Source organism: Lemur catta, chromosome 16 (genome assembly GCF_020740605.2).
Source record: "Lemur catta isolate mLemCat1 chromosome 16, mLemCat1.pri, whole genome shotgun sequence".
Classification (NCBI taxonomy): domain Eukaryota; kingdom Metazoa; phylum Chordata; class Mammalia; order Primates; family Lemuridae; genus Lemur; species Lemur catta.
This window is the reverse complement of record NC_059143.1, coordinates 50,091,573-50,118,483: the sequence shown is the minus strand read 5'-3', so window position 1 is coordinate 50,118,483 and position 26,911 is coordinate 50,091,573. Positions and strand designations below refer to the sequence as shown.

Here is a 26,911-nt window from a genome sequence, read left to right as displayed (position 1 = left end):
CACAATAAAAGTATTTGGCAATGACCTACTTGAAAATTATTCCTTTTTCAACTACCAATCCATATTTACAAACTATTCATCAATACTAATATTAAAGAAATGAAATTCAATCATAGACATTAGAAACTATAAAAAGTTCTATTAGGCCATATGGTCTTTTATCTCTCCCCTTCATTTTCTAGGCAAAGATTACTCTGAAATTTTTAAGAGTATCTGTTTTTCTGTTTGCACATTCAAAAATATATGCCATCTTTTTATAGGATTACCATCTGTCTCATGCCTCAGTAAATGTTCTGAATTAGTTTTACTGCTTTTTAATTGTAAAATTTTAAGTTTACACATACACTTGAAAGTGTGTATAAAGGTTTCAAGGGAAAAAGTTTTAGACATTTACAGAATACTTTATCCATATGGGCAGAAAATAACATCTTCAAATAATTTTAGCCTTTTTTTAAGTAAGGACTTGAGGTAGTCACGCCTGTCAGTCATCATAACACCCGATGAAAAAACTAAAAAGACCAAACAACTACTTAACTTTCAACAAACAAAACAACTTTATTATCCCCATTTTACAAATGAGGAAATTGAGTCCCACTCAGAGAGATAAGAATCTCCCCCAAGGATGTTAAATAATTTGCTACTAGGAAACAGCAGATCCAGAATTCGAACTCTATTTTTGCAAACAATAAAAATCAATGAAAGAAGTAGCATCACTTTACATTAGAGAAGACAGCTGGACTCTCATGTCTGCTTTGCATCTGAATCTGTTACAGCACAGTAGCCCCCACCCCTTATCCACAGGGGATACATTCATCCCAAGACCCCCAGAAACACAGACAGCACTGAACCCTAGGTATAGTATACTGTTTTTTCCTATACATACACACCTATGGTAAAGTTTAATTTATAAAATAGGCACAGCAAGAGATTAATAATAAAATGGAACAATTATACAATATGCTATAATAAAAGTTATGCAAATATGGTGTCTCTCTCTCTCTCTCTCTCTCTCTCTCTCTCTCGAAATATCTTATTGTATTGTACTCACCTGTTTTCAGACCATGCTGACTGTGGGTAACTGAAACTACTGTATGTTGTTTCAGTTAAAGTGTAAGAAGAAAATCCAGCCTCCCACATAGTTGAAAAAGGGAAGAATATGTTTCATTTAATAACCTTTTCATATAATTATGGGTATTATTCTTTGACACTATACCAAAACTCAATGAGTGATAGTTTCTTAAAAGTTAAATTGCATTAGCCAAGTGTGGTGGTGAATGGCTATAATTCCAGCTACTTGGGAAGCTGAGGTGAGAGGATAACTTGAGGCTGGGAGTTCAAGACCAGTCTGGGCAACATAGCAAGACCCACCTCAAAAAATCAAAACTTAAATTGTACTGTGAAATCTGAAACTATGTCAAGATTTTTTTTTTTACTCCATAACATTGAAATCCATTGGTCTATCTTGCATTTTGAATGAATCTTTTATCCATGCACGATTTTTCAACCTCATGTATTCATTATATCATTATATAACATCAAAAAATCATGTTTGTGAATATTACCACTGATCTCATTAGAAAAGTATTTTAAGTACTGAGAAGTAGTTAAACCAATAATGGTAGATACAAGTTTTCCACAACTGCAATTTTTGCTTGAAACTTTGAATTTTATCATTGGCAACAACATTATGAATTGTTTTAATTGAAGTGGCAGGCTCATTTTGATCACTTATGAGGAAATATCTACTAAACCCAAGATGAATAACCATACTGTATGTCTGTTAATTGTTCTTTTAAGTAAAAATGGTAATTCACAAAGAAAGCTGCTAGACAGCTAGTACAGCCAGCAATTCAAACAACCGTCACCCATCCATCCTTCTTCAGTATGTACTGGAAAGTGCTCTTTAAATACTTCCATTTCATGATAAGGGTTTTAAAAAGATGTAGACTCAGGGTAAAGATTTAATAAAAGTAATAATTTTTACACCTTCAACAATGGCATTCTTAAAGTATAACTTTAAGGAATTTTCTTTTTCAACAAAGTGCTTGACAGTAAAGAACATATGACTATTACAATACTACTGGTACCATTTGGTGCCACTGCCTTGACTCATGGTAAGGCATCAATTTTATTCACCATTGTGCTTTTTCCACTGTCAGTGAAAACGGCAACTAATGCTTCAGCATTATTATGAAAGGGGATCCACAGACTACATTTTGATAACCAAAGGCTTAAATCATCTGTGAAGATAGTTTAAAAAAACAAAGAGAAAGACTTTAAGGTAAAGCAAAAGCATTCACATAAAAAGTTAACAGGATGAGTTTACACTGCTGTAAATCTCTCTGCACCACAGCTGCACTGTCAATTTTTGAGCATGCCATAGTTCATGCCCTTCCATTTCAGTTCCTTAGATTCTACTCCACTGCTCCTGAATCTGTGAGTACACATTCTCTTGGTAAAAAAGGAAAAATAAGGAACAGATACTAAAACCTTTCCAAAAAGGGAGAATAGAAAAAATGAGGGAAGGAACAGACCACATAATAAAGACAAAAAGAATGGCAACAGCAAATATAACTGGGATAAACTCAATTATTAGAAGGAAAAGATTTTAAGGTCTGGTTAAAAAAAAAAAAAACAAAACTCAATCATATGTTATACAGAAAGAACACAGTAAAACAAATTATCTCGGAAAATCTCAAAATACCATAAAATCTCTTTTAGCCAACTCTTTCCAACTATTCTGTTCTTCACCACGTCTGTGAGGTTCCTATCCCATCAGTTAGCTGTATTCAGTGTCTTCTACCTGAGATAAGGAATATCGTCACTATTGGTCACTGTTACGTTCCCAGCACCTAAAATAGTTCCTGGACATGGATGATGCCCGGATCTAAACTTTTTTGATTTTAAACTCATTACGTGATTTAAAATATAAATAAATAAATGTATTTTTAAAAAATCATTTCTATAAAAATAGAGCTAATAAAGCTGTAAATACTAAATAAATGCAGATAGCTAAAAAAAATTGCCTGTGGAATTAGGTACAGGCAAAACCACTAAAAGACTAGGCAAACATTATTTTTAAAAATTAGGCCTGTATACAAAGGTTGCTTAGCAAATGCAATTAACTTCTAATTCTACTTAAAGGAAATGCTAAACTGGAAATCCTAGATGATGTATTATGTAAGGACATAGATTATATAATTCAGACTGATACTGTGTTAACTCAATGGATATTTAAAGAAAAGACATTGGTCCTCCATTTAGAAATTAATGAAAAAATGTACTGCTTTAAAATAAAATGTTTTAAAAGTACATGAATCCCCAGTGTACTGAAGCTTTTCAATTAACCAACAAATACCAATCCTGAATGATTTGGGGAAAACAAAACCCTCTAACAGAAAAGAATGGGAAAAGGTATATGCTAGCAACAAGGAAGCTAAAGTAACAATAATATGAGACAGAATTACATTCAAAGAAAACTGGTCAAAGTGACAAGGGGCATATTATAAAAGATATATTCCACAATGAAGATGAAGATCTGCCAAAAATCTTTACACACAAAATGGAACAGCATTAAGACGTCTCTTCTGGTCCAAGAAAATGAAGTAAACAAAAATGAAGAATATAGCAGATTTAATTTACATATTTTATTTATTAGATATATGAAATTCTGCATCCTAAAACTGAGAACACATCTCCTTTTCAAGAACCTATGGAAGAGTTAATAAATGTGACAATAAATTAGGCCACAATGAAAACCTTAGTAAATTTTAAAACTCAGAAAGACCTCATTGATTACAAAGCAATAAAACTAAATAGAAAAAGCAAAAGAAAATTAAATGAATTAAAGTAAAATCACCACCCGTAAATAATGAGTCAAAGAGAAAATCTCAAAGTGAACAAAAATGATATATTAATACTAACATAGGAAAAATACTATATATCAAAATCTGTGCAATTGTGCAATATCTTAAAACTGGGCTCACAGAAAAATTCAAAGCTTTAAACACACACAAAACAGTAAGAGATTAAAATAAATAAATTATACAATCAATTCAAGAAGTCAGTAATTAGAATGAAAAAAGAAAAACAAAAAGCAGAAAAATAAAGACAGAAGCACAAATTAATATATTAGAAAATGAAAAGTAGCATTAAACATTGTTAAGAGTTGGCTTTTTGATTAAACAACAGAAAACTGAACTGGCAAACAACTAGCTGGCATAATTAAGGAAAAAAAGGAAATGTGTTTATCCGAAATTACAAATAGAGCAATAACCATAGATTCATAAGAAATCAAAATATATAAAAGTGCTTTGAAAATTCTATGAAAATTAATTTTAAACTCAGATGGAATAGATAATTTTCTAGCAAAATACATATAACCAAAATTTGCATTGAGAGAAGTAGGAATCCAAAAGAGACTAACTTGTTAAGGAAATGGAGAACACGATCAGATCAAAGAGCCACTACAGCCCTTTTCCCTTGGGGAGAAAGAAACAAGTTAATAAAGACCTAACAATACTCCCTATACCTCTTCAGAGCACAAGAGAAAAAAGAAAGCTCTCAAATTTATTTATTTGTTTGAGACAGAGTCTCACTTTGTTGCCTGGGCTAGAGTGTGCCATGTGTCAGCCAAGCTCACTGCAACCTCAAACTCCTGGGCTCCAGTGATTCTCCTGCCTCAGCCTCCCAAGTAGCTGGGACTCCAGGCAACTGCCACCACGCCTGGCTGATTTTTTTCTTTTTCTTTTTTTTTTTTTAGTAGAGAGGGGGTCTCCCTCTTGCTCAGGCTGGTCCTGAACTCCTGACCTCAAGCAATCCTCCCACCTTGGCCTCCCAGAGTGCCAGGATTACAGGCATGAGCCATCGCACCTGACCCCAAATATATTTCTGAAGTCAAAAGAATATTGACACCAAAATTTGACATGGCACATTAAAAAAAAAAAAAAAAAAGAATCAAACTAATCTCACTTATGAACACTGAAGTACAAATCTTAAATATCAGCAAACATTGGGAGTAGTGGGGAAACAATACAACTAGCTAAGGTATCCCAGGATTGCTAACATGACTCTACTTTAGAAATTTATTAATATAAATTAAATTACCAAAGACCAAAGGGGTAAAATCATATGATCGTAGCTGTAAGTCACAAAAAAAATCTGAAAAAATTTAAAAATCAATTCCTTAGCCCTGCCCCCTCCCTAAAATCCTTTGTAAAATAGGAATACATGGACATTTACTATGATACATACCTAACAAAATGAGAGCTATAATGAATATTGAAGAAATGCTGAAAAGCCAGCCACAAAGATGTTAATTATTAATACTATTAAATCAGCATTATTTTCAACATATTAGCCAACAAATTAGACATGAGCAAGAAATAAGCATAAATACTGGAAAAGAGGAGACAAAACTGACACTATTTACAGATGACATAATTAAATACCTGGAAATACAACAGATACAGCAGAACAACTACAGTTAAGACACTTAACAATAGGGATGTTGCCCTGAGAAGTGCGATGTGAGGCGATTCTGTCACTGCACGCACATCACTGAGTGCACTTGCACAGACCTTGATGGTGCAGCCTGTTGCTCCTGGGCTACCAACCTGTGCCGTGCGTTACTGTACTGAATGTTGTAGGCAACTGTAACACAATGGTAAGTATTTATGTACCTAAACATAGAAAAGGTGCAGTAAAATTATGCTATTATAATCTAATGTGACCACCATAATATATTCAGCTCACTATTGACCAAATTGTTGTTATGCACAGCATGACTATATTAGGGTGAAAAAAGTAACTCAGTCAAGCGTCCAATTACAAAAGTTATACGTAAAAATCACTAGTAATTCTATTATTTTAAAAGGTTGATAAAATATACTAAAAGACTAGATTCTATTTATAACAGCTTCATAAAAGGTAAAATAACAAGAAATGTAAAGAATCACATCACTTTAAAACTCCTCAGAGGATCATAATACATCTAAATATACAGACACATCTTGCTGTTGGATTAAAACAATTTAATCCTGTCAAAATATTAACTCAAAATCCCAAGAAAATATCAATAACTTTTTTGAGAAACTTGACAAAATGACAGTGAAGTTAACTTTGTTATATAAAGAATGAAGAGTCAGAAAAATTCTGAAGGACTAAAGGAAGGAGAATGAACTATACAAGATATTAAAACATACTGCAACAGCTTAAAACTGAAGGGGGGAAAAAGACAACAGGAGTCAAGAAATAGACCAAGACACATACAGAAAGAGTATGCCATTAAAAGGACACGTTAAACCATTGAGGAAAGGTGCATTTATCAATGAATGATGAGTAGGTTGCATAAACATTTGGGCGTGGTGGGGAAAGAAGGCTTTTACTTTATTTCTTATGTCAAATTCCAGAAAGATGAGTTAGTAAACATTTATTTTTTAAAAACATAAAAACTGAAGAAAACCCTTTTTAAAAAAATCTTGCATTGCAGAAGGCCTTTTTATCATAAAACCTTGAATCCATAAAGGAAAAGATGGATAAATATGATAATGCAAAATGTATAAATTTCTGCATAACACAAAATAATGGCATAAAGAAAACCAAAATTAAACCAGAGAAAAACTGCAAACATATCTGACACAGAAGTAATTTCTGTAACATAGACTGTATTGTTAGAAATCAATTAGAGAAAGGCAAACAATCCTACCATAAACAAAAGACCAAAATATATGAAGAAATAATTCATCCAAAAAGAATGACAAAAGGAAAGAAGGCAAGAAAAAAATCAAGCAATCAAGAGAGGGAGAAAACAAATTCAAGCTGCCAATCAATACCTAAAATATTCTCAATTCACTAATCACAAAGAAATTTAAAAAATTGGGGGGTGATGGGAACTGTTCTATATCTAATGATTATGGCAGTGTTTATATGACTTAATGCACTTGAAAAAATTCAACAAACTATATAACTAAAAAAGGTGATTTCACTGTATGTAAATTACATCACAATGTTTAAAATTAACTCAACCGGAAATTCAAACCAAAACAAGGTAACATTTTCACCTATGAGCTTGAAAAAGTTCAATCAATAACACTTAATGCTGGGAAGGGTATCCCAAACTGGCCACTCATAACTAATGACTGAAGTATAAATTGGTACAACTTTGTAAAGGTTTATTTGAAAACATTTATCAAAATTTTAAATTCACATATGCATATGCTTTAGCCAAGTAATTATGCTATTATTAGTAACGTATCTTTTAGATACATACTCATGCCAAAAAGAAAGACATATGGACAATGTTCCCTATAGCATTAATTTTCTTAAAAAAAGCTAACATTACTTGATCATTGAACTAATATTGATAAATATAGGCCACATATTAGCCTAAGTATGTGCCAGGCCTTCGTTTAAGCTTTCCGAATATATTGTGTCTCATTAATCCTTACAACCCCCCTTGTAAGTCTGGTACTATGAATGAACCAGTATGGCACTGTAGAGCCAGACTGCGTAAGTTCATGCACTATATCCTAGCTCCACCATTTAATAATTATATGATCCTACAAATAACACAGGTTATATCACTCAGGTTTGTTGTGAGGTTTAAATGTGTTAATACATGTGATATCCTTAAAACAATGCCCAGCACATATTAGGATATACAGGTATTTGCAGCTAGCAGTAGTAGTGGTAGTAGTAGCAGTAGTAATATTCCCAGAGTATAGATGGGGAAGCTGAGACATTAAGACACTTGCCTAAAATCACACAACTGATTCCAGATCCCATTTATCACTACACAAGACTTTTAATGCACAGTTCATTTGGTTAAAATGCAGAATTAACCTAAATATCAGTAAACAATATTACACATCAAAAGTCAGTGATCTAGTTTAATTAATTATAATCAATACAATGAAATGTTAGGCAGATAAAGAAAGCTGTCCAAGATACATTACTGGAAAAAAGCAACCTATATAACAAAATGCAAAGATGATCCCATTGATATACATATTTATATGACTAAAAGTGCACAAAATACTTTGAACAAAATGAAAACAAAACATACAAATTAATGAGATGCAGCTAATGTAGTGCTTAGAAAAAAATGTGTAGCTTTAAATGCCTATATCAAAAAAGGTCTCAAATCACCTTTAAGAAATTAGAAAATGCAAGCAGAATAAAATAGTAACTGTTAGAGTGGAAATCAATAAAATGAAAAACAGAAAAGCAATCATTAATAAAAAAGCAATGAAACCAAAAGTTGGTTCTTTGAAAAGACAAAAGGAAAAATAGACAAATCTTTAGGCTAGACTAACAAAGAAAATAAAAGAGAGGACATAAATTAGCAAAATCAGAAGTATCACCAACCCTACACAAATTTAAAGGATTATATAGGGATACTATGAATAACTTTTGACCAAGAAATTAGAAAACTTAAGATGAAACTGACAAATTCCTAGAAAGATACAAATTACCAAATCCGACTCAAAAAGAAACAGACAATCTAAATAGACCTATAGCAAGAAATTGAATTGATAATTAAAAATCTCACCATAAAGAAAAGGCCAGGTTCATGTGGCTTCACTGGTGAATTCTACCAAACATTTGAAGAAAAATTAATACAAATCTTCCACAAACTCTTTCGGATAAATAGAAGGAAGGAACACTTAGCAAGTCATTCTGTAAGGCCAGTATTACCCTGATACCAAAGCCAAAGACATCACAAGAAAACTACAGGTAAATATCTATTATGAACAATAACACAAAAATCCTTAAAATATCAGCAGACTGAATTCAGCAACATATAAAATGTATATATACTTTAATCAAGTAAAATTTATCCAGGTTGGTTTAACATCCTTAATTTAACATCAATAACCTATTAATGTACTACAACATACTAAGAAAGGAGGGGGGGAACATACGATCGTCCTAATAGTTGCAGAAAAGCATCAGACAAAAGACAACACCCATTATTGATGATCAAAACAATAAGATGAGAAGGAAACCTCCTCAAACTGATTAAGGGCAACTATGAAAAACCCACAGCTAATATCATACTTAGTGGTGAGGGCCGAATGCTTAGCCCCTAAGACTGGGAACAAGACAAGGATGTCTGCTCTCCCTACCTCTACTCAACATTGTACTGCAGGTTTGAGCCAGTGGAACAAGAAAAAAATGCATACAAATTAGAAAGAAAGAAATGAAACTGCTTCTATTCATAGCTGACACAATTTTATATGTAGAAAACCCTACGGAATTCACAAAAGAAAAACCTACAAGCCTACAAAAGTTGAGCAACAATAAAACTACCAGCAAACAAACTAAAAATGAATTAAAAAAACAATTCCATGCACAAAGAATAAAATTACTCAGAAATATATTTAACAAACAAAGTCAAGATTTGTATAATCAGAACCACAAAACAGTGCTAAGAGAAAGTAAAGGTGATAAATAATTAGAAATTACACATTTGTAAATTGGAAGATTCATTGACAAGTCATTACTGAATGTATATAGAAAGGCAACTGTGGAAAAGAAACAAGCTAAACTACTCGATTTCACAAACGTTTATAAAGCTTTAGTAATCAAGACAGCATGCTACAGGCACAGAGACTGGCGTATACATCAATGGAACAGAATAAAAAGTCTATTATAGAAATAAACCCTTACATTTATTGCCAATTCATTTTCAAGAAAAGTGCCAAGACAAATTATTGCAGAAAGGACAGTCTTCTCACAATAAATGGTTTTAGGACAATTGGATAGTTAAAAACAAAAACTTAAACCCTTACCTCACACCACATGTAAGAATGAAGTCAAAATGGATAAACCTAAATGTAAGAGCTAAAAAAATATAAAACTTCTAAGAGAAAATCTTTGTGCTCAAATCTTTGGTTTGAGCAAAAAGTTCTTAGACACAATACCAAAAGAAATAATATAATACATAAAGAAAAACTCTGATAAGGTAGACTTCATTACAATTACAATTAAAAATGCTTGTGAGTCAAAACAAACCATTAAGAGAAAGATAAGCCACAGACTAGAATATCTGCATATCATACCTGACAAAGGATTTGTACCAAGAACAATATTAAAGAACTCTTGGCCAGGCCACAGTGGCTCACACCTGTAATCCTAGCAGTCTGGGAGGCCGAGGCGGGAGGATCGCTCAAGGTCAGGAGTTCGAGACCAGCCTGAGCAAGAGAGAGACCCCCATCTCTACTAACAATAGAAAGAAATGATCTGGACAACTAAAAATATATATAAAAAAATCAGCTGGGCATGGTAGCACATGCCTGTAGTCCCAGCTACTCGGGAGGCTGAGGCAGGACTGTCTGAGGTTGCTGTAAGCTAGGCTGATGCCACGGCACTCTAGACTGGGCAACAGAGCAAGACTCTGTCTGAAAAAAAAAAAAAAAAAAGAACTCTTACAACTGAATAAAACAAACCCAATTTTAAAAATAAGGAAAGACTCGAACAGACCTTTTACCAAAGACATATAAATGGCTAATAAGCATCTGAAAGGTCTTTAATATTATTAATCATTCAAAATGTAAATTAAAATTAAAACCACAAAAAATACCACTACACACCCACTACAATGACAATACCAAGACAAAGGGCAACAATGCAGAGAAACTGGAAACCTCATACATTTCTGGTGGGAACGGAAAGTGGGTTGGCTTTTAAACAAAATTTTTCCTTTTTCCCTATTGTGGGAAAGCAATGATTAAAATGCATGGCTAAATATATAGAACAAAAAAACCCATTATGATAGGGCAGGTACATTACAGACCCCTAGAAATCACTCCACATCAATTCATATAGATCATCTTGTTTCTTTCCCTTTCTTTTTTAACAACTGCGTGGTACTTGCACTTGTACTTTTTATCCTTTCTGTAGTACCTGAGGAACAGAAGTTTCTCATTTTAGTCAAATTTATCAGTTTTCCTTTATTATTTGCCCTTTCTATTGTCTTAAGTAATTCTTCTGACACTGAAATCCTATGTTCTCCTGTATTTCCTATAAAAAAGTACTGAGGTTTTGCTTTTCACATTTAAATCTTTGATTAATCTAGTACTAATTCATGTGTGAGGCAGGGATTAATTTACAGTTTCCATACAGATAACTAATTGGTTCAACATTCATAGAAAAATATTTACCCTAAGAATCAAAGAAATATAAATTAAAATAGTAATGGTATTTTTTATAAGTCAAATCAGCAAAGATTTTTCTAAGCGGTGATATTTACTGTTTGAAAGTGTCTTAATACAGTTGTAAAAATTAATTTGGCAATATTCAACTCTTAAAAATAATCATACTCTTTGACCCGATAGCTATTTTTATAAATCTTAAAGAAATATGATGGAAGCATAAAAACATTCCCTGCATTATTATTTATGATAAAAAATAAATTTCAATTAAAAAAATCAGAAACATGCTAATTTCCAACAGTATGAGAACAGTAAACAAAATCCTGGCACATTTACACAATGGAACTTTAGAGAACCACTAAAATTGATATTTATACAGAGTTATAAATAACATGGGGGAAAAGTCCATATTGTTCATTTTGAATGTTAAGTGCAAAAACACAGGAAACAAAATTATATGTAAAGTGTGGTCTCAACTATGTAGAAATAGGGAGGGAAACGAGACCAGAAAGAAGTAGAGCGGAACTGTTAACTGGATGGCAGAATTCTTTGCAAATATTATTTTCAATACTTTATTTTTAAAATATTCTATAATGAACATGGTACTATTTTCATAAAGTCTGTGAGCTTATGTTCTTTTTAAAAAAATATTTAATTATTATGAGTACATAATGGTCAGATATATTTATAGGGTACATGTGATGTTTTGATACAGGATGTGAATTAAAAAGATCAGGGTAATTGGGGTATCTATCACCTCAGGCATTTATCATTTCTTTGTATTAGGAACATGCTAATTCCACTCTTAGTTATTTTAAAGTATACTCTAATTTATTGTTGATTACAGTCACTTTGTTGTGCTCTCAAACACTGTTCACTCTATTTTTGCACCCATCAGCCATCCCCACTTTATCCCGCCTCTGCACTACTCGTCCCAGCCTCTAGTAACCATCATTCCATTCTCTGTCTCCATGAGACCAATTGTTTTTAATAGTTAGTTCCCACATATGGGAACCTTCTAGACTCGTCTTTCTGTGCTTGGCTTACTTCACTTAACATAACGTTCTCCAGTTTCATCTATGTTGTTGCAAATGGCAGGATTTCATTCTTTTTATGGCTATGTAATATTCCATTGTGTATAACAATTTCCTTATCCATTCATCTGTTTTATTCATTCTTAAATTACTTTTAAAAAGGAATGGCTGAGTAAATCCATCAATTTAAAGCAAAATGCAAGGCCTTTTCTTGGTTTTCAGTGACACCATGACTGTCAAACAAAAAAATAAATCAATAGATAAGACTACAGTTTTTATTTTCTTTTTTGCTTTAGTCTCCACCTTCTCCTCACCTGCCCAAAATAACTTTTTGCAAATCTGACATAAAAATTTTTGTATTGGCATAGAAAAATAGTCAGAGACTAGCCTTAAATATTCAGTCTAAATGACAAGAGTGATAAACCTATCAGCTTTTCAATGACCTTCTTCTGCCTTTACTCAGCTTATATTCCACAATTAACCACTGTAATTGTTCCCTTGCAATATACTTCAATTCTCTTCCTCTGAAAAACTCTCTTGGCAAAACCACAACACTGGTCAAACATGACTATGTCTACATCACACCTACAACCCATACAGTTGAATTTGGCTGGAGAAAAACAGAACCACTCTGATAGGTTTATCTCGTGTTATATTAACGACCAGGAACAACCTCAGGTAGATCCTTAATGATGCCTGGAAATCAAACTACATTTCCCTGGTCCATTCCTCTCTCTTTCCTTGCCAACCATTTCACACCCTCCCTCTTCTTTCCTCCCACCTATAACACTTACTCCCGTTTCCAAAGTTAGGGGATAGCCCAGTGTCCTATTTCACTGAGAAAAGGACGGACACCAGGAGACTTTAGACACCATCACCACGTGTACCAACTTACCAACATCTGTTTCGACATCCACTCTATCCTGTACCTTTCTAAAAACACCGCACCCTCCACTTGCACACTTCATCTCCTGACCATCTCCCCTCTCTATTGCTTCATTCTTAAAAATGTTATCTCTCATATATAAACAAACTTGTCTTGACTCCACTTTCCTCACCAGCTACAGTATTATCTCTCTAATTCCCCTTGCAGCAAAACACCCCAGGAGAATTGTGTGTACCTACACCTACAATTCCTCTCCCACTTTCTCTTATGCCCACACCAAAGCCTTCTCAACCACCATGACACACAGGCTGCTCCTGTCAAGGCCACCAATGGTGTCCACATTGCAAATCCAGCATCAATTCTCAGCCCTTATCTTAGAGGCTGTATTTCACATAGCTGACCACTTCTTTCCCTTGATATAAAATATTACCTCTTTGCTACAAGCACACCACTTTCTCATGGTTTCCTTCTCAGACTCCTTTGCTAGTTAGTAGTTAGGTTCCCTGTGACCTCTTTATGGTGGAGCACACCAGCACTTGGACCTTGGTCACCTCTTTTCCATCTCCACTCACACCTCTCAGTAATTTCACTAATCTCATGGCAATAAATAGCATCTACGTGCCCTCCACTTCCAAATTTCTATCTTCATTTACAGACTAGTGATGTTCAACTCCTTGACACTACACTTCTGATGTCTTGATAAGATATCTGAAACTTAACATGTACAAAACTAAACTCTGGATCACTCCCACCCACCCAAAAACCTGCTCTACTAGCAGGCTTTCCCATTTCCATTTATGGCTACTCCATTCTTCCAACTGCTCAGAACAAAACATTTGGAATCATCCTTGGCTCCTTTCTCCCATACCTCGCATCTAATATGTCATGAGATCCCAATCTCAGCTACCTTCAGAACATATGCAGAATCCAACCACTTTTTACCACTACACAGGTCCAAACTACTGTCCTCTCTCAGCTGCATTACTGCAACAGCCTCCTAATTATTGTCTTGCTCTCTTCTTGGACTCCCGACCTCCCCACAGTCTATTCTCAACATGGCATTGGTGCTCAGGAGCCGATGCTGACACTCTGGCTACTGCTACTACCTGAGTGATAAGGGCCTTTATCTCTGACCCAGGGGTCTCATGTTTTCTGCCAGTATCCAAGAAACTGCTGGCCTGCATGTAGGGTAAAATCTCAAACCTTCCACAGTTCCTAACAACTACATGCAAATAAAAATAACTGAAACATAATTAATGTAACACAATTGTTTTGACTTCCTTCAGGGTTTCTAGATCTTACCACAGTAAGCTCAAGGTCTACTTTAAAAAGCAATATGAATATCTGCATGGCTACAAAGGTGGATACAAAAATTTAAATACAACCTAGTTAAGAAAAAAGAACTTAAAGTTGCCATATGATTTTAAATTGAATAACCTAAGAATGAATTTACATTTATAGCAAAAGTTCTGATAAATTCTCAAGTTATTCACTCTTGACTTTGTAGGCTATTGACACAAAATATGGGGTATCACTAGCCTACATTTGTTGGGTGACACTGAGTGAATCTCCACATAAAATAAAAGGGTTAGGCTGGGTGCAGGGGCTCACGCCTGTAATCCTACCATTCTGGGCAGCCAAGGCCAGAGGACTGCTTGAGCGCAGGAGTTTGAGACCAGCCTGAGTAAGAGCGAGACCCCGTCTCTACTAAAATACAAAAATTAGCTTGGCTATGTGGCTTTACTAGCATCTACTCGGGAGGCTGAGTGAGGCAGGAGGATCACTTGAGCCCAGGAGTTTGAGGCTGCAGTGAGCTCTGATGATGCCACTGCACTCTACCAGAGTGACAAAGTGAGACCCTGTCTCAAAAAAAAAAGAGGGTTAATCTGTAAATCATGATTCAATGAAAATAATAAAAATATGAACACTTTGATGTTTAACCTGCAATGAATAACTTTTAGGTGAGCATTTCTAAACATCCTTCACTATAACTGTTATAAACTGAACATAAAACAAATGTTCGTAACTTCAATCATCTAAAAATGTTAACGGGGCTGGCTTATAAGAATTGATTAATGAAATGAGTATTCACCTCTCCTTAATTTTTTTTATTCGAATTTTAACAGGTTGCCTTTTAAAAGTAGTACACCTATATATATCAGTTCACCATTGTCTTTGTGTATATACAGTTATCCCTCAGTATCCACAGACAATTGGTTCCAGGACCCGTTGCCAATACCAAAACCGGAAGATGCTCAAGTCCCTGATATAAAATGGCACAGTATTTGCATATAACCCATGCACATCTGGATACTTTAAATCATTTCTAGATTATGTATAATACCTAATACAATGTAAATATTTATTTGTTTTTTTAATCTGTATTATTTTGTATCATTGCATTATTTTTATTGTTGTATTATGTTTTCTTGTTTTTTCCCTGAATATTTGCTACCCAGGATTGGTTGAATCTGTGGACACAAAACCCACAGATATGGAGGGCCAACTGTACATATTAAATTTCTAATACACAGATTTTTCCACCAGTCTAGGCACTTACCAATTCAAAAAAATGCATTATAATAAGAAACATTTGGTCTTTGTCCCCAGTTCCTGGCACAGATTTCCTAAACCCTTGGAATTTCCTGATAGAAGTATCTTTTGTCATTCAGAACATGCCCCTTTCAACCACTGCACTGCACAGTTTATGCTAATGTGGTGACCTGGAGTGGGGCTCCCACATAGCTCCTCAGGATGGGGCTGGCCACCAGAAGAGTATGGGAACTCTCAGCCCCATCTCCTAACCTGGAGAGGTAAGAGGAGGGCTGGAGATTGAGCTCTACAGAAACTCTTTAACAACCAGACTGGGGAGCTGCTAAACGCGAGGGCTGGGAGGGTGCCCCGCCGCCCCCGCCGCAAGAGGGTATGGAAGCTCCACATCACCCCCATACTTTGTCCTATGCATCTCTTCCATTTGGCTGTTCCTGATCTGTACCCTTCACAATAAACCAGTAAACACAAATAAAGTGTTTTCCTGAGTCCTATGAGCGGTTCTAGCAAATTATCTAATCTGAGGAAGAGGTCGTGGTAGCCTGATTTATAGCCAGTCTGTCTGAAGTATGAGTGACCCAGGACTTGCGACTGGCATCTGAAATGGAAGCAGTCTTATGGGACCGAGCCCTTAACCTAGGGGGTCTCTGCTAACTCTGGGTAGTGTCAGAACTGAAATGAATTGTTGGACACCTAGCTGTCAGGTTGGAGAATTGGTTGTTGGAAACAAATTAAAAGGAATAAATCAGCCATTTATCTTCACTCTGTGTACCTGGCCTGGGTCTCTTATAAAATAATTATACATTTCAACAAATAGTTTTCTCAGTCTTAAATCAGTGGAGATTTGGGCAGCATTGATAAAGGAAATCATTCACACATCGAAAATGCAGCACCCCAACTTATTAAGATCCTTCATGACCCCTATATCCTCACCTTATTGGCTAAGGTATAATTACAGTTGACAGTTTACAAGTATCTATTGTAATACTTTCTGGTATAATGGAAATATCTATTGTTATGCTTTCTGATATAACGCATTCTGACTTCTAGGATGAGAAATGTAAAATACTATTTCATATGTAGTTGTTTTAATACAATTCACTTACACATAACTGACAATTACAAATTAAAAGCCAATATTTAACATTTTAATAACTGTCAACAGAATTATCTTAGTTAAAAACATAGCAAGTTCCCCCAAAAAAACTCACCACTTCATTGCCTATGAAAAAATATGACCTCACTAATTAAACTACCAAGTAGCTAAGATCCTTTGAGAAACTTTGACAAACTATGAACCATTAAGTATGGTACAAAGAAGACCTATGTTTCTATGTTTGCTGTTTTTATTCTGGGGCAGGGGCACTGTAATAAACAGTGCTTTGACGAAGTTCCTTCATCACTTTTCATTCTCGTCAAGATTTAAGTCATTTGTTTATATATAAAAGCTCAAATGTATTCACCTAAAGCAAAAATTGTTAACTTCTGAAAGGCAACTTGCATGTAAAAATAATTGAAAAGTTACACAATTGCTTTGACTGCTCTGAGCCTTTAGATCTTAATACAAGTTTCCATTGAAAAACCAATTTGTCAATTATTCAAGTGCTTTTGCATAGAACATATAAGACTTTTTCATTCAGTTTGCATTAGAGAATACAAGCTTTCAGTTAAATTAATCTTTTCATCATTTTCTAAGATACACCCAAATTAAGAATGGAGTTTTAGAATAGCACATTTGGGATACAAAAAGTAATCTATACAAGATTTATTATTAAATATATATTAAGAGCCAATGTAAACTTCATTCATTGATCATTAAGAGCTAAAGGGGATCTTGAAAAGCAATAATTAATAATATATCCCTAGGCAAATAATAGAAAAATCTTGCAAAATGGAAAAGATTGCTCATATTATGAAACGATAATTTGACTATCAAAAGTAATCACTTATTATGGCTTCCCAAAGACGAGATCTCCTGATGCTTTTAAAATGGCCCAATTTAAAATAATTCATGTTACCTACTGCAGATCAACAGGCATTTCATAAATTAAATTAGAGCTCAGCTTCATGAAAGCACTGACTGAAAACACACTACCTTTACTTGAATATTAACTTGGTTTTCCCCCAAAATAAAGACTTTAATACTCATCAATGCTAGCAAAACAAATAAGCAAACAAAAACTGTTTAAAAAGAAAAAAAATTTTAGATGAGCTCCTGATTAAACATATACTTGTTTACCTCCATTATCCCCAAAAAGCACAGGAACAATGAAAACTGGGAAGCAAATTACAGCAGAAGATAACAGTGTTAACTGGCTTAGACAAACTGGAGGAAATTGAAATCTAAGACTGCCAGAAGGGAAGACAACAAAAAACCAGCCTGAAAAAAGGTATCACTAATCTGAAACAAGAGTCAGATGCTATTTTTTTAAAAAGACGGGGTAGAGACAACAGTTAGAAAACAAAAACTCCCATAACCGAAATTAAAGATTCAATGAAAGATAATTTGAAGAAACCGCCCCCCTAAAAAAGAAAAAAAAAAAAAACACCGACAAAATTTGAGAGAAAAAGTAAGAAAATAGATCAATCCAGGAGTTTCATACGGGGCAAAAAAAGAAAATAAAAGGGAAGAAATTATAAAAGATATTTTTAAAATTTTCCTAGAACTCAAAAACACCAGATTGAAAGGATCCATGGAATGCTCAGTACATCCAAAGAAGAACCGTAATAAGGCAAACCATGTTGAAATTTGAGTATTTACTAGATAATAAATACAAAGGTCCCAAAAACCTTCTAGGAGAGAGAAAGAAAGGACATGACATACAAATGCCCGGGAAACAGGTGGCAACTGACTTTATAGTAACACAGAAAGCCAGAGGACAATGGAGCAACGCCTCTAAAACTCCCAAGAGAACATTACTTTCAACTATGACACCCATTTACAGTTCAATGACTCTCCTTGTACTTGTCAACACTTCTTGGCATCCTTGCAGGGGCTCATGACTGGTTCTGGCCAGCGGACTGTCAGAGTGTGACCTGTGAGAACACCTGCATCTGCCATGGGAACCACAGGTGGAAGCAGACAGGGTCCAGAGGGAGAGGCCAGGAGGAGCCAAAGCCTACTGCAGACTTGGTGAAAGCAAGATACAGACCTCATTTGTGCACTGAGATTTCAGAGTTAATCTGTCACTGCCAAGTAACCTGCTCTATCCTGACTAAAATGTTAACTCTGAATTCTACACACAGCCAGGCACAAACCAAATACTTAGAACATACACATTTTCTGACATGCAACGTCTCAAAGATGTATTTCTCCCATTACCTTTCTCAGAAGTTACTAAGAAGATGAGCTCCACAGAATCAAGGAAGTAAACTAAGAAACAGAAAATAAGGAACCTCACACAGGAAAGAGAAAAGATTTCCTAGGCTGATGATACAGGCTCCTGCTGTTCACTCTGGTTTAGATACTGTCCTTGTTCTGTATCTGTCCCCAGTCAAACATAGGTCACCCTCCAAGAGGCAGCTCAACTGTAATATCCTCCATGAAGACACAAATCCAAATTCCCCAGCTCTCAGGATTCAATTAAAACATCTGGCATCAATGACAAGAAGAGTTGCTACAAAAGACTCTGAAATCTACTAGTAATATGATCCGTAGCTGTGGGCAGATTACACAACCATTTAGTCCCAACTTCCTCATCATCTGTGTAAGGATGAAGATAGTCTATAACTAGCGTACGGTTCTAGCTCTAAAATGCAGTGGTTCTCCAAATACACAAAACCACTAAAATCCTAACAGAATTCTATACATTGGTACTTGCTTACATATTCTGTCTGTAATATTTAATAATAATGTTATTCCCTAAATACAGAAAGAAATTTTAAACACTACTTTTTTAACTTTAAAAGTAATGTCAACAGATGAACATGCCTATTGTCAGAGGGATGGTAATATTCCATTTAAATATATTTAAAATCAAAATTAAGCTTTAATAATAAACACCATTATTATAATACACAGGGAAAGTAACATACATACAAAGTAATAAATCTGTCAGTTAGAATTCATCTTGCTTTAAACGTTTAAAAAACCCTGTTGCTTCAACCATCCAGCATTTTATTGGTGTGGTCAGAATGTCTACCACAGAAATCACTGTAAGTACACCATAAGCGGCACCAAATAATCAGCTGTCTAGAGCAATTAATGAATATACCTTGTCTAGATAATTCTAGAGATATTTTAAGCACAGTGTGTATATTAAATGTAATCTCATGCTGTCACAAACATGTGGATGCCCCTCCAGATGACCAAATTTACCTGTTGGAAAATTTCAAGATGGCACAGTCACACCACTAGGGTTCACTTTGTTCAGATCATTGTCTGCCTCCCAGGCTTCCAGATATATCCTGTGTTCTCCTCTTGCTTTTCTTCTCTATACTCAAGAGTCCATTGCTAGGGAAAATGGGATAATCACCCCCAGTCTTCAAGTGTGATACCCTTTTAATAATTTTAAGAAAATATTTTAGTACGATGGCTATTAAAAGTGATAAAACAATATTAGAACAAACATTATCAGAGCAGAAGGTTCTGCAGAGAAAGCAAAGTACAGCACCTTTTTGTTCTAGATCTCCCAACAATCAACTGCAACGACCCACACACACAGCTCAACAACACAATTACTACATGAGCTTGTGAGCACTGTGAAAACTTGTAATCCTTACCATTCAAGTAGCCTGCATTACCACTCATACTACCACAGACTCCCATTAGTTTTCCTTTTATTTCCTTTTTTTTTTTTTTTTGCCCCTTTGGTCTTACACCCTTTCCCACACTAGGCTTCCTTAACAAGAAAACCCAAGTCTTACATAGACATTGCTGCTTAATCAGAATACTCCTTTTTTACTAATCGTATCTTTAAACTAATTATTAGTATTAGCACTTGTTATATTCCAGGCACTGAACTAACACATTTACATTCATTATCTCATTTAATTTTCACACCAACTCTGAGAAAAACACTATTATTATTTTATAGTTAAAGCCAAAAAAAACTTGAAGTTAAAAAAATAACCTATAGAATCCAAGCAAGTGCTGAAATTAAAACCTAGATATCGGCCAGGCACAGTGGCTCACACCTGTAATCCTAGCACTCTGGGAGGCCGAGGCCAGTGGATGGTTTCAGCTCAGGAGTTCAAGACCAGCCTGAGCAAGAGTGAGACCCCGTGTCTACTAAAAAAAAATAGAAACAAATTATATGGACAACTAAAAATATATAGAAAAAAAATTAGCCGGGCACAGTGGCGCATGCCTGTAGTCCCAGCTACCCAGGAGGCTGAGGCAGAAGGATCGCTTGAGCCCAGGAGTTTGACGTTGCTGTGAGCTAGGCTGACGCCACGGCACTCTAGCCCAGGCAACAAAGTCAGACTCTGTCTTAAAAAAAAAAAAAAAAATCTAGATATCTGCATCCCCATGAGAGACTGCCTTCATTAGTTACAACTGAAGTCTTCCAGGTCTCTGGCTTTTCTAATTCCAAATGAGTTTTTCCCTCTTGCTTAATTCTACATCAGAAAGCTGAGGATGCCAGGAGGTTCCACATAACAGAGCTTTTATTTTACTAAGCTACGTAAGCTAATACTAAGGGAAATGTGCTTTGGAATGGTTACTTTCCACACACTATAAATAACTATACTTCCAGAAGTGATGAAGATCTGTGCATCTACACTATAAGTCAGTCTGGTACATGAGTCAACTCAGACACACATTATGGCTCTACAGGTAGACAGTTCTAAATGTGGAGCTGTTTGGGTCATGTAATTACAAGGACTTTGGTTTTATTAGCACTGTGATTTATTCTGCTAGCAAATCAGCTCCAGCAGGGATAAACAACACAAAACACCAACAGCTTTCTAATATCTATACAGCACGTCTTTGCCTTTAATGTACAGGTAACAATACGAAACTACAAGTACTTTTTTAAACACCACATCTCTACTCAGTGGCCAGGCCTGGTGGATGTGTTAGGGATACAAAAGAGAAAGACCACAGTAAGCATTCTGATATCATGGAACTTACATTGGAGGGGAGGGGCAAATGAACCAGGTTGTAATAAATGTGATGAAGGAAACTTACCACTTGATTACTTGGGATTAATGAAGGAGCTATAAGGAAGTCAAGGAAGGCTTCTCCGAGGCGGTGACGCTGGTGTTAAAGACCTAAGAATGAACCAACCACTGGGAGAACCACTGAAGGACATGTAGGCAAACAGAACTACCATGTCAATGGTGGGAGAGGTGCAGGAAGCAGCTTAAAATGTTGAGGCAGAAAAAGGCTAGGCCATAACTCTGCAGTAAGGCCAAGCAGGTCGTTCAAGATGAGGTGTAGGCTGAAATGAAATGGCATTTCAGAACTAGGGAGAAATCTTGTGGCTGACGGTAAAGAGCTCGCATTTTACTTTAAATAAAATATATACTCCCTACAACTCTATGAGATGGATTATTATCTCCACTTTAGCCCCATATGAGCAATAAGACTCAGAGGGGATATAAAACCCATTCAGGGTCACAGAGCTAGTAAATGCATGCTTCAACACCTCCAAAATGTCCTCCGTGCAATGTGGGAAGTGAACTCTTAAATGACTTTACCTAAGTATGTCTATTCTTGAAACATCAACAAGACCAACAGCCACCTAAAAGCAATTGTCCCAATGAAGTAAAATCTAACGTTTGTGTGGATCAGTGAAAACCCTGAAGTTAGTTTAAGATGCCCTCAATCTTAAAGCCTTCACTACTTACTAGCTAAATCAACATGCCGAACACCCATTAAAACACTAGTGACAATTTCACTCTCAAAACAATATAAAACATGTCCCATTGTTGTTTCTCTTTTAATACCTGAATAATTATTTTGATCAATCCAATCATAAAAAAAAGTTTCTCCTTTTTATGACATATACTGGTATTAGATATTTCTTTGTTGTAAAAGGAATAATTTTACAAAAGTACTCAGACACCAAAGATGTAAATGCCACTTCCAGAATTGGAAGAGGTCAGGGATGAGGACAGAGAACTAAAATAGACAATCTTCACTTCCTATAAAGGATGCAACAAACAGAAAATGGCAAAAGGTGATCTTCTTACCTCTAGCTCATTTACTTACCTGCCCTTATTAAGCATTAAAATATGGTGTATACATATCCATTAGCTACACTAGATTATATGTATCTGTGTATCATCCCATTTCTCATGATAGCATCTTTATCAGAGACAATAACGGTAATTACCACAAATTCAGAAATGGACATAACATTTCCCCCTTTTTCAGAGTACAGGTGCTCCTCAACTTAACAACAGGGTTACCTCCCAATAAACCCACCATAAATTGAAAACATCAAGTCAGAACTTTTTTTTTTTCTTTTTGAGACAGAGTCTCGTTCTGTTGCCCGGGCTAGAGTACCGTGCCGTCAAGCCTAGCTCACAGCAACCTCAAACTCCTGGGCTTAAGCGATCCTCCTGCCTCAGCCTCCTGAGTAGCTAGGACTACAGGCATGGGCCACCATGCCCCGCTAAGTTTTTTCTATATATATTTTTAGCTGTCCATATGACTTCTTTCTATTTTTAGTAGAGAGGGGGGTCTCACTCTTGCTCAGGCTGGTCTCGAACCCCTGACCTCAAAGCGATCATTCCGCCTCGGCCTCCTAGAGTACTAAGATTACAGGCGTGAGCCACGGCGCCCGGCCAGGTCAAAACTTATGATGGGTTTATCAGGACATAAGTTGAGGAGCATACTGGAAGCACTTATCTTTCACTCCATCATAAAATCGAAAATCTTAAATTGGGTACCGTCTATATAGTATGACTTATTTAAATAAGATCACACAATTACTTCTAAGAGCAAAATAAAAGATACTATTAATAGCAAAGAAGTTTCCTGAAAACTGGCCACAATGGAGAAAACTAGTAGGGTTTTCTGAGGAATGAAGTTATGCAAGATTGTCTTAAGAAGATATTTGCGGCTGGACGCAGTGGCTCACGCCTGTAATCATAGCACTTGGGAGGCCAAGGCGGGCGGATCGTTTGAGCTCAGGAGTTCGAGACCAGCCTGAGCCAAGAGCGAGATCCCGTCTCTACTAAAAAATGGAAACAAATTATATGGACAACTAAAACATATATATAGAAAAAACTAGCAGGACATGGTGGCACATGCCTGTAGTCCCAGCTACTCGGGAGGCTGAGGCAGGAGGATCCCTTGAGCCCAGGAGTTTGAGGATGCTGTGAGCTAGGCTGACACCACGACACTCTAGCCTGGGCAACAGAGCGAGACTGTCTCAAAAAAAAAAAAATAATTAAAAAAATAAAAAAAAAAGAAGATACTTGCTTTCTCTTCCCTAAAAAGAGGGCTGTTAGGCCGGGCACAGTGGCTCACGCCTGTAATCCTAGCACTCTGGGAGGCTGAGGTAGGAGGATCGCTCGAGGTCAGGACTTCAAGACCAGCCTGAGCAAGAGCAAGACCCCGTCTCTACTAAAAAATAGAAAGAACTTAACCAGACAACTAAAAATATATAGAAAAAATTACCCGGGCATGGTGGCACATGCCTGTAGTCCCAGCTACTCGGGAGACTGAGGCAGTAGGATCGCTTGAGCCCAGGAGTTTGAGGTTGCTGTGAGCTAGGCTGACGCCACGGCACTCACTCTAGCCCGGGCAACAGAGTGAGACTCTGTCTCCAAAAAAAAAAAAAAAAAAGAGGGCCGTTAAAAAGAACACCTTTTCGGCTCCAAAGCAAGACTGGAGAAAACCCCGGGAAAGCGAAATGACTAGAAATCCAGTCAGTACAGAGGAGCTTTTCCACCCAACACCCCAGTCAGTGGCACCCAAACCCCTTCCTGGCCACTCCCTGCAGGTGGCCTGCCAAGAGAGGGCATCAAGTGACGTCCTGAGGGTTTGCCCTTGGGTGGGAGGCAGTGTTTAAAGCCAGCCTGCCTTCCACTCTAAGGGAAAGTGGCAAGGCCAGGAACTTGCTACCAATTTAGAGAGTACTTAAAAAGATAGTAATAAAAATAAAAGAGAGAAAGTGTTTCAAAAGAGATGCTGAATGAAGTCCTAAAAAGAGCAAAGGTCCTGGTGAATAACCTGGCTGATCCTTACCCAGGCCACAAAGTGGAAAGCACTTGCCAAACTCCAGATAATAAATTATTCTACCTTATCAAGTCCACTGTCCACGAGCCAGCTTCCTCCAAGACAACATGAAAGGATTAGGGAGGGTGATGGAAACAGAGGGCTAAGGTCACATATTTTGTTTAGAGCAGGCACGGATATGCAACCTCACCAGATCCATGCATGCAGGATGAGCAGAAATTAGAAAGCACAGGGAAAAGCATCACAGACTACTTGTTTTGGGTTTTGTGAAAACTGGTAAGAAATGCCATTTAGGTTTTTAAATAAGGCTGACTCTCCACAGCACTAAATATTCCATTTAAAATTCATTCATTCAAATAAGCTAAGCGGATTTCTCATGTTTTGAGTTGGTGGCATTAAAAAAAAAAAAGTCAAAATAAATTGCTGCCTACTATGGTTGAGAACATGTCAGACATTTCATCTTGAGACAGAAGTTTACTTTTGTGTGATTACAAACGTATTCCAAGAACACAGTGAATTAAAAACGTATTCAGGAAACGTTTACAGTGTTTTCACTCACGTTATTACTGTAATTTGTATTTTCTCCATCCTCATGCACAGCAGCACGTTGCCTCATGTGGGTAGCTGTGCCAGAAGTATCTGCTGGACTGAATTCGAAGTTATTTGAATTTCACTACCGGAAACCTGAGTTCTACCACACGCTCCCACCTGGCCCCTGATTCCAAAGAGTGGGGACGGGAAACCCAAATTTCACATCCGGCTACATGTTAAATTCGCATGCACATTACTGCACACCTTCCAAGTTCCGTGCCAGGACCTGCCACTGAGCAACGTCAACAGTTCTGCTACAGGAGCCACAATGGTGTACCTGAAGTTGCCAACTCCCGAAGCCACTTGAAAACTAAGGCCTGTCTCGGCTCCAAGCGCAGTTTAAAATGCCACCACCCTACATTTCGCAGAACCGAGTGAGGCAGGGCTGTCCGGCAGCACCCTCACATGCGGAACAGGCTGAGTCCCGGCCGGCGCTTCCAACAGCGTCCCCAACACGGCCTCGCGGCGGGGCGAGGGCGGCGCGGACTCAGGGCCGCGGCGAGACCCCGCCGAGTCCCCGCGCCGCAGCCCGGGGCCCGTCTCGCGCCCGCGGCCTCCCCGCGCCCCGGACCCCGGGCCCGGCGGGTCTGCGGCGGGGGCGGGGGGCAGAGCGGTGCGGGCCCCGCGCCGCCGCCCAGGCCTCGCCGAGCCCCGGCCTCTCCCGGGCGGGCCGCGGGCAACAAAGGCGGCGGCCTCGGCCCGGCGCGCCGCGGCCGCAGAGGCCGAGGGGTCGGGAAGTGCCGCCCGCGGCCGCGCAGGCCTCAGCCCTCCACGGACCGCCGCTCCCCGCCGGCCGCCTCCGGCCTCCGCCCCGCCCGCGGGCCCGCCGAGCCGGCGCAGGGCCTCGCGCTGACCCACACTCCCCGCCGCAGCCCGCGCCCGGCGGCCTCCCCGGCCCGGCCCGGCCCGCGTCCCAGAGGCAGAGAAGCCTCGAGGCCGAGGCCCGCGGCCACGGAGAAGGGGAGGCCGAAAGCGAAGCCCAGACCCTGCCTCCCACTCGGGCCCCGCAGACGCTCACCCGGCGGCGGCCCTGCTCCGCTTCCTCGCCCAGCGCCGGCGCGACTGCCGCGCCAGTCCTGCCCTCGCCTCGCCGGCAACGCCTCCTCCCGCCTCCTTCCTCCTCCTCCTCCTCCTCCTCCTCCTCCTCCTCCTCCTCCTCCTCCTCCAGGAGGGGCGCGCGGCCGCGGCACCTCGGCCCGAGCGGGAGCGGGTGCGGAGGAGCCGAGCGGGCCGCCCCGCGCCCACTCCTCGGGCCCGCGGCGCAGGCGGGGCGTCAGGGCGCGGGGCGGGGGCGCGGGGGCCGCGGGGCGGGCACGTGGGGGGCGGGGCGGTGTCCTGGCGGGGGGTGGGGTGGGGAGGTGGGGGTGGGGGGGTCGCTAGGCCGGGGGTCGTGGGGCGCGCGGGCGGGGCGCGCTGCCGGATCCGGGCTGGGGGCGGGGTTCCAGCCGCGTCCCCGCCCGGCGTCCCACGCCGGTGCCCGCGGGCGGCCGGTCTTTGGCGCGCAGCCGCCGCTCTCGTGCTAGTTCTTGCTTTTGTGCCTCCCCTCTCGGGGTGGCCTCGG

At 38.2% G+C, this 26,911-nt stretch overlaps 1 protein-coding gene across 4 annotated transcripts in view; it reads right to left on the bottom strand.

Annotated features, from left to right (window-relative positions):
• Positions 1-26,468, bottom strand: part of SOCS6 (suppressor of cytokine signaling 6) — a 33,782-nt gene extending 7,314 nt beyond the window's left edge. Inside the window, exons 1-3 of one of the 4 annotated variants that reach the window (XM_045527522.1) lie at positions 26,369-26,421; positions 21,757-22,009; positions 19,945-20,124 (exon numbers count right to left, since the gene is read on the bottom strand). The gene's annotated coding sequence lies outside the window, so the exon portion shown is untranslated. Of the gene's footprint in view, positions 1-19,944; positions 20,125-21,756; positions 22,190-26,368 lie in introns of those variants that run through there. The other 3 variants (XM_045527521.1, XM_045527519.1, XM_045527520.1) reach the window with 3 other exon arrangements.
• Between the last annotated feature and the right edge of the window lie 443 nt (positions 26,469-26,911).